The sequence below is a fragment of the Tamandua tetradactyla genome, chromosome 2 (genome assembly GCF_023851605.1).
Source record: "Tamandua tetradactyla isolate mTamTet1 chromosome 2, mTamTet1.pri, whole genome shotgun sequence".
Taxonomy (NCBI): Eukaryota; Metazoa; Chordata; class Mammalia; order Pilosa; family Myrmecophagidae; genus Tamandua; species Tamandua tetradactyla.
This window is the reverse complement of record NC_135328.1, coordinates 128,756,016-128,765,116: the sequence shown is the minus strand read 5'-3', so window position 1 is coordinate 128,765,116 and position 9,101 is coordinate 128,756,016. Positions and strand designations below refer to the sequence as shown.

Genomic DNA, 9,101 nt, shown 5'->3' with positions numbered 1-9,101 from the left:
CCCACACATTTTAATATGCTGTATTTTCATTTTCATTTAGTCTAACACATTTTGTTTGTGTTTTTCTTTTTGACCAATGGATTATTTACACATATGCTATTTAGTTCCCAGTGTTTGGAGATTTTCCTTTTATCTGTCTGGTGTTGTTTTCTAGTTTGATTACATTCTGGCCAGAGAACATACTCTTTACGTATTTGACTATTTTAAATTTGTTGAAGTTTTTTTTTGATCCAATATATGGTTTATCTTGGAATATTTTCTGTGGGCACTTAAAAAAATGCTGCTGTTGAGTGTAATGTTTTACAAATGCCAAATAGCTCCTGTTGCTTTGTGGTATTGAGTTCCTCTATGTCCTTCCTGGTTTGTTTTCCATTTGTTCTAACAATTTTTGAAAGCGGGACATTGACATCTCTAACTATAATATAGGTTTGTCTATTTCTCCTTTCTGTTCTATTGGTTTCCTTCACATATTTTGAAACTCTGCTGCATATCCATTTAGGATTGCTATGCCTTATAAGTGGAATGGTCCTTTTCTCTTTATATGTTGTCTCTCTTTGTCTCTGGAAATTTTTCTTTGCTCTGAAGTCTATTTCATGTGATATTAATATAACCACTGCCACTTTCTTTTGATTAGTTTGTATGGCATGTTTTCCATCTGTTACATTCAACATGCCTCTATCGTTGTATTTGAAGTGAGTGTTTAGGAGACAGGAGAATTGGGCCATGGTTTATAATCCACTCTGCCAATCTTTGTCTTTCAATTGCTTTATTTAGAGCATTCACACTTAATGTAAGTGATGATACTTTTCTTTCCTTTGTTTAGAATGAGCAGGCTGCAGTTGGGGATTTATTCATTTATTTTTTGGTCTGTGCCTGTTGGCAGTTCCTGGATGCTGGCTTCTTCAGCAACAAATTTCTAATATATGAGGTAAAACTGCCATGCCATTCAATGGCTCCCAAGATCCCTGACCTGTCTGCATTCTTCTCTCCATCTTTCAGACTCTTCTTCCTTTCTTATGTAAATATAATTTCCATGGTTTCTAGTGGTACTTAGGAGGAGGAGAGGAGAAGATATGTCAACTCCATCATCCCAGAACTGAAGCTTTTCTTTTCGTAATTATAGAGTTTTGATTTTTAATAGATAACACAAAAGTGCTTTCTATGCTGGCATACTTCTTATTTCAATAATCTTGGTTGATAATTGATTTTGTCAAATACCATTCTTTACTAATGCTTGATGGGTTTTCTCATTGGTTGATAGCTTCGAAATGGTATGACATACTAATGTGCATGACCCCCAACTTGTGAAATTTCACATCTGTTCAAGAATTATTTGTTCATTTCTATTTCCTATCCTGTGAATCATTTCTTCAGTACTTTTATCCATGTTTCCAATGCATTATATTTTCTTATTAATGTTAGGGGTGCTTTATATAGTTTAGATATTACTCATTTATTTTATGTGGTGGTAACATTTTCTTCCAATGAGATGCATACTTTTCTACTTTTTGTATTAGTTCTTTTAATAACAAGAGTTTATACATTGCTGTAGTCAAGTTTATCTCTCATTTTTTTTTGGTCTTTGTTTTACGTTTTAAAAAAGAATTACTTACCCCTAGTTATAGAGATACTTTCTAATATTCTATTATTGATCTGACTGCTTTATTTATTTACCTTTAAGCCATTATTCAATCTCAAAATTTCAATATGATTTGAAGTAGGAAACAAATGCTTTTCTCTAATAGAAAAGTCTAATTTCTTGATTTGGGATCTCCAAAAGCATACCATGGGTCAATGAATTGGGTTCAGGGAATTTATTTGGTAGATGGTTCCTGGAAACACAACTGATGACATGGGGACAATAATATAGGGGGATAAAAAAATCCAATAAAGGTGTGCTAATGAGCAGGTAAATACTGTGTCTACCTGAGCCTCAGCCTTGCTCAGGACACTCTAGAAAATAGGTTGGAACCCACCCACAGGGGATGAGATGCTAACCCATTCATCCCACCAGTTACCATACCCAGTGGCTGTGGTTTACCCCTGGGCTTGCGAAATCACCGGCTCATCTGCATCTCAGTGTGTTGGGCAGAAGAACACAGAGTAAGAGAGGCAGGCCCTTGAGGTGGGAAGTTGTGAATGTGTCATGTTTCTGGAACTCTCCAGTAAATGGGAGAACTCAGGGGCACATCATCCCAACCCACTCAGGCTCTAGATAGAGCCCACTCTGTAACTGAAGCTTCAGGCTAGAGGCCAGCCACAATCTCCAAAACAATTTAAAAAGAGTCAATGAGACAGCTGGAGACTGCCCTCTGCAGGTGATGTTCCCCTTAAGCCCCCTCATCTATCCTCTCTAGATTGCCCTCAACCCCAAGTAGTATTTCTTCTGGTCTGGATGGTTGCTTGGGGGTGTCATCAACACCTTCTTATACCTGAATGCTGAGAAAGGCCCAGGCAGTGTCCAGGTAAGTGAGGCACCCAGGAGGGAGCAGCACCGAGGAGCTGTGACCACCTTGAGATTCAAAGGCAAGGGGAGGTATCTCCAAAAGGGGTAGGGGCTGGAGCTGCAGAGTAGAGAGCCCAAGAGAAACCACCATCATAAAGGAATTCAGCCATCCAGAGAAACACCTGTGATCATGGAGCAAGGGGCTCCTCCTCCTGCCTCACCATATCCTGCTGATGTCCCCATTGGCTGACCCCAGCTCCTATCCTACAAACTCCCATGGTGTTTACCATTGGCTGATCCCACCAGTATCCAAAGGAACATAGCTGATTCACTCTAGAAGTCAGAGATGGGTAGACAATGGAGGCAGCTGGAAAGAACCAGGCACACAAATTTTGGGATCCATTAGTCATGTCTGGTTCTTTAAATAGTTCCTGTAGGTTGTTCCACTGTCTTTTGTGGGGATTGAATTAAACGTACCAGTACTGTAGGAGGCTTGGATTAGTGACATGTAAATAATAAGTAAAATACCAGGTCTCTGATGTACAGTCAACAAGAAAAGGGAATAGGAGAACTTTGCCCTTTGATATAGAGAAGTGAGCCTGTTTCCTAATCTCTGGCCTGAAAGTGTGCTGGCACTGCCCTTCCCCACTCTCCACAGGGTGGGCGGTTCTGCTCATGAGCACCTGCCATGTTGAGAGGTAATTACCAGGCATGCCTGCACCTTAGGTATAGCTCTCATAGGCATTATTAGAGCAGGCTTATTATTATCATTTAGTGGGTAATTTGGGGTGCCCCATCTGGGCTGTAGGGGCACAAAGATGCTATTGTGAGGCGTCAGCATTGGCCTTCAGACACTGGGTTGGTGCCGGGTCTCAGACCGGATGATTCAAGCCCGTAACCCACAGGTGCAGGAAGAGAAGGCAAGGTCCTGCCTGGGAGGCACCTGTGGGCCAAGGCCAGCAAAGCTCAGTTGCCCTCCCTGAACACAGGCTGGCACTCTGCCTCTTCAGCCTCTTCAGACACGCTTGTCCCATTCTTTAGAGGGAAGATGGTGCTGGCCTACCCTTAAGGGTGTAGAGTACATGGGTGTTGGAGTTGCTGCAGGCACACTGGGAAGTCAGGGTTCCAGAGGAACAAGAAGTGAAGTGGGCTGTAGAAGTCAGTGTGAGGGACTGACCAGGGACAGATCTTATTCCAGCAGGAAGAAGGCAAGGAAGCCATCACTGAGGGGCCTCATCTGTGCCAGGGAATCCTAGGGGCTTCCCATGGTGTCAACAACTCAATCTCAAGACAACCCAATGCACTAGAATCCGTTAGTCCCCTGGTTGGAGATGAGGAATCTGAGCCTTAAAGGGATTTTGCAGCTTCTTTCATTCTTTAGTGAAGGAATGCTTGGCCACCACCTAACAAAGGCAGGGAGAACCACAGGACTCAAGACCCTTTATCAGGGAACTGAAGTTCTAATGGGGGGAAATGGGCAGTGAAGAAATACAGAGGAACTGAACCAAATAATGCAGAGTCATTGTTCTTAAAGAGACACAGACGGGACATGGGGTACCCATGGGAGGAGGTGGGGTCCTGGGAGGCTGCCTGGAGGAGGTGATCACCTCACCTCCACTCCTCACCTCGTTCCCACACAGGACAATGTGTGGTGGGTGTCCAGGTGCAGGAAGTGCAGGCCCACCTGGTCAGGCAAGAGCGGGGTGAGGGGAAGAGGGCTTGGGGAACTGGCCCCATTCAGCCGATTACAAAACCAGGTTTCTCCAGCCCTAAATCTCAATCCCGTCCTGCACCAGCAGGGTGCTGAAATGCCATTTCCCCAGGACCCTGTAGACAAACCCAGCCAGGGGGACCTAGGAAGGGTAGGGGTGGAAGGAGGACAGCAGAGCCCTTGACTGCAGAAAGACACTCTCCCATTGGGGATCGCTATCCTGAGATGACTGACAGGAAGGTGGAGCCCCCAAGCATCCCTGGGGGTGATAGGTGGCCTGCGTCTTTGTTCTTTGGGTGCTAATAAATTTCTATTCATCAGCTTCCAACAGTAACATGGTTCCACGTGCCCCACTGCAGAGCTGGCATGTGCTGGCTCTGTGGCTTTGGTGGGCATCTGTCCAGCTCTCCCTGCCAGGGTCTGAGGGCTTATAAAGGGCAGGCATGTGGGGAGCCAGGTACAGCTCCTGAACAGCTCAGTGTCCCTCTGGTAGCCGGGAGCACAGACCCTTGGAGATGCAGACCCTGCTGTTGGCATTCAGTCTCAGTCTCATTGCTGCCCTGCGGGCACAGGACCCCACGGACTTGCTCTCGGAGGAGCCGGATGTGCGGCTGGGACAGGGCTGGATGGGTGGGGGGTAGGCTGTGGCTGGGGGTACACGGGTCAGAGATCCCAGCCCTGTGTTCCCGTGGAGCTCCACACACAGCGGAGCGTGGCTTTCCTGTGTGGGTGTGGGGTGGACGAGGCAGGCTGGGCTCCAGGGTCCTCAGGCCCCCTGTGTGAGGACCCTACAGGGGGCCCGGCAATTCCTGGGTCTAGGTTTGTACTGACCAAGCAGGTGCAGGGACACAGCCTGCAGGGCTCTGGTGTGTCCCTGTGGTCCGTGTACCCCAGGCCAGGTTTGACGGAGGGCTTGGAACCAATGTGTGGGTACTTATGCCCTTGGCCCTGCCGCAGATAACTGGGACATGGTACGTGAAGGCCATCGTGGACAGCACGGGGATGCCAGTGGAAAAGAGACCCCAGAAGGTTTCTCCCATAACGGTCACAGCCTTGGGCGACGGGGACTTGGAGGTCAGGTTCACCTTCATGTGAGTAGAGGACGACTGCCCACACCACGGCTCCCCTCCCTCCTCATCTGGGGAAACTGGGGAGCCCCACCATGTGCCTCTCCCCACACCCAGCCAGCACTGTGGAAAGCCACAAGCACGTCACTAAAGCCTGGGTGGGGGAGGCCACGTCCATCTGCAGGGACAGCATGTTGGGTCTCCAAGTGCCGGGTGAGCTAGACTCAGACATGTTTCCTGCCCACGTGCCTTCTGTTCCCCAGGAAGGAGGATCAATGCCACGAGAAGGAAATCGTGATGGAGAAAACAGATGAGCCCGGCAAATACACAGCATGTGAGTCCCAAGCCTGTCTCAACGGTCAGAGTAAGGGGGGGCGGCTGCGGGGAGGGCAAGGCCTCCGAGGTAGCCTTCCTCCCTGCGTGTCCCTGAGTGTCCTTTCCCCAGGAAATGCTCATCTCCGTTCCCAGGGGTCCTGTTGCCCCAGGATGCGGTGACCTGACCCAGAGGCCAGGTGCGGGGATTTTCACTGCAGGGAAATAGAGGGTTAGGAACCCTGGAGGGACAGACACAGGGTCAACCCCCAAGTCTCAAGCTTCCACCCCTTGATCCAACCTTTTACTTGGATTGGGACCCTTTCCCAGGAGGAGGCTCCCCAGGGCTTGGCCAGGCTGGCGGACCTGGAGAACAGGGGGCTTCACACAGTGGACGGCCTGGAAGCGGACATGTGCTCACCAGTCTTTGTTGAAGGAAGTGCGCCCCTAAGTCCTGTTTTCTCTTTACCCCTCTTCAGGGGGGGGGCAAGAAGCTCATAACCATAGAGAAGCTGCCGGTGAAAGACCACTACGTCATTTACGGCGAATGCCAGGGCAGCAAGAGGAGGTTCCGCCTGGGAAAACTCATAGGTGAGGTTCCCTGCCCCGCCCCCACCCTACTCCAGCCTGGGCCCCGCGCCGGGTTCCGGGGGAGCGAAACCTGTTCCCGCCCCCGCGCACAGGACAGGTGGGGGGCCTGGCGCTCAGAGCGCCGCGGTGGGACGTGGGGACCGTTGGGGGACTTAGCGGGAGACGGCCCTCCATGGCCCAATGCCCTTGAGGGGGGATTCCTGCCGCCCCGGCCCTAGAGAATGGCTTCCCGTGAGTCTCTGTGCGTGGTCTGGGGTCCTCGAGGCAGAAGAGGCCCCCCAGGAGGTGAACTCCAGTGGCTGTCTGGGCACAGTTCCTTCGCAATGGAGGGCCTCGCAGTCAGGCGCGTGACCCGGGGAGGAGGCAGGTCCCCAGGGCCCCGAGTGGGCGCTGCTCTCGCCACTCACAGCCCCCTCAGACCTGCTCAAGTGCGGGGTGCTGTATGGACCGAGCCCCAGTCCCTGACCCAGAGCCCTGGACCGCTCTCTGGGTGGTCCCTCCCCTGACCGTGGCCCCCAGGGTCGCGCCCCCACCCCCGGCTGCAGGTCCCGCCTGTTCACCCGGGACCTTCCAGCGGTTCCTCTCCTGGGTCACCACCCGCTTCTCCTTGTCGTCCCCCGCAGGTAGAAATCAGGACGTGAACGCGGAAGCCCTGGAAGAGTTTAAGACGTCCTTTCAGCGCAGAGGCTTCCTGCTGGAAAACATCTTCACCCCTGACCAGATGGGTAAAGGGGGCTGTGCCGGGCCTTGCTGAGCCGCGCGCGGGAACACGGGCAGCCCAGGCGGGGTTTCCGCTATGGCGATCTTTGAGCGCCGGGGTGGGGGTGTGGGGGTGGGGTTCTGACCTGTCCAGAGTGGCTTCTCACCCATGCTTTTCTTTGCTTCTGCAGAAAACTGCACCCCTGAAAGTGAATAGGGTAAGAGAGTCTTTTGGGAGGATGCTGGGAGAAACCAGGGTTCTGGAGCCCAGGGAGCTCAAGAGCACATGTGCCCTGACCCCATTCCCCCCACCTCAGATGGGCAGCACTGACCACTGCGGGGACATTTTGCCCTTACCTGCAGCTCTCAAGTCTGTCTGTGTAATTCCTGGGACATGTGGGAAGTCCTTTATTTGGCCTAAGTAACCCGGCCATGTCAGTGGTCCTAGCTGCCTTTTGAGGCTCTTCTGGGACCTTCTCCTGCCCCAAACCTGGGAGGGGCATTTCCTCACTCAGCTCAATCTCACTTTCCTTCCAGGGCCTGCTCCATGCCCGGCCACCCCCATGCACCCCTCCATCCCACTCCCACCCCCAATCGTTTGCTTAGCAGGAATACCTGCATCCTCTCCTTGTTTTAGCTCAGGGAGGGATGCTCTAGGCCTGGCCTCTGCCTCACTTTACAGCCCCCACCCTGGATGCCATGTCCACCTCTGCACCCAGCATGGCCCTTTCCCGTCACTGCACAGCACCCCATGTCTGCACCACCAGGGACCCTTGCCTTGCTGCCTCACACAGAGCTAAACCAGCCCGGACCAGCCCTGCCTCCCTCTTGCTCCAGCCCTTGGTCCTGTGCATATCCTGGGGCACTTTCTCCTGACTCCAAATAAAGAGCTTCAGCAGTCTCTCTGGACTTGTCCTCTTTGTTAAGGGAAACTTGGAGACCTGTCCAGCAAAGGGGAGGAGGGGAGGCATGGGGCTGTTGGGGAGACATTGGACCTATGGGGCCAGTCACCCCAAGAGACACAGAATAAAACAGGCCTCCAAGTAGCTGAGTAGCTCAGGCTCAGTTTGGATTATGTCAGGGCCTGGTAAGAGTGTGACCTGAGCATCTGGGCAAGTTCTGGGGAGGGTTAGGCATGAGGAGATAGGGCGAGGGCTGCAGACTGTGGGTGGGACCACGGAGAGCTCTTGTTATAAATGGGCAATTTGTGGGCCCCCCTGGGACCCCAGGGTGGTCCCATTTTGAGTAAGATTTGGAGGGAGGGCTGCAGTACCTTCCTTTTCACCACTAATGGTGAGGCACAGCCAGAGGCCACACCCAGGTCCTTTTCCCCCCAGTTTGTCCCAAGCCAGCATCTTTGCTGAGTGCTGGGTCTACTGCGTTCCAGTAGACCCTGTCCAGAGACCCTGGAGTGGCTGATGGTTCCATGGGTTCGGGACACCATGGGGTAAACCCATCACTCCAAGAACCTGTTACAGGACAAAGGCTGTGGAGTCTTCTGCCCGATGCACTTTATTCCCGAGACATCAGGGTTTCAAAGAGAGAGTTCATTACTACTCATGTAGCAGGAAGGCAGACACCCTAATGGCCCAACATCTGTCTCTCCAAACAAAATCTGTCTCTCTGAACAAAGGAGATTCGAGGTTTTTGAAGGGTTCTAGAAAGGGAGAGGAGGTCATTTCAGACAGTAAATTCCAGGCAGAAATTCAAAACAGAAAAGTAAACATTGTTAACATCAGTTAACACAAATTGAAAGGAAAGGAGGCAGAGCTATCTATCTTTCAATAGCAGAGTTTAGCGGATGATTTACAGCTGTGAGGGACTGAGGCTGGTTAATGCTTGTTTTCCTTATGAGCATCAGTAGGCTATATTAGGGCCTACTGAAAAAATGGGCCTACTAAGAAAATGACGAGATACGGGGCATAACAACTTTCACAGCCACGCAGGTACCAGATAAAATTAAAGGCATTTTATAACCCTTCCAGATGTCTAGACAGCTTAATTACAGTTTAGGATTTCCAGTACACTCTCTTGTTCATTTCAAAATCCTGAAAAGCAAAGGGAACATTTATATAATGATTCAGTAATGAAGGTCCTCAGTGAACTCTCAGGAGAGGCTGGCATTCTGAAGCAGGAAGCTTGATTATCTTTTCCGAATCCTCCTTAAAAGCCTTCCTGTGATTAGATTAAACATCATTCGTTCCAGAAGACACCCCCTTTACCTGACTGCAAATGCAGTCAAAGGTGTATGCAGCCAATATGGTCATGATTTAAG

The 9,101-nt window shown here is 50.7% G+C and overlaps 1 long non-coding RNA gene across 2 annotated transcripts; it reads left to right on the top strand.

The window, feature by feature from the left end:
* Window positions 1–6,222: 6,222 nt before the first annotated feature.
* LOC143662125 (uncharacterized) lies at window positions 6,223–7,718 on the top strand. Of its 2 annotated transcripts, none has more exons than XR_013165157.1 (4): window positions 6,223–6,358; window positions 6,751–6,852; window positions 7,018–7,044; window positions 7,509–7,718. It is a non-coding gene; the product is annotated as an uncharacterized LOC143662125 (long non-coding RNA). The 2 variants fall into 2 exon arrangements; XR_013165155.1 differs by having other exon boundaries at window positions 6,223–6,412.
* Window positions 7,719–9,101: the final 1,383 nt, after the last annotated feature.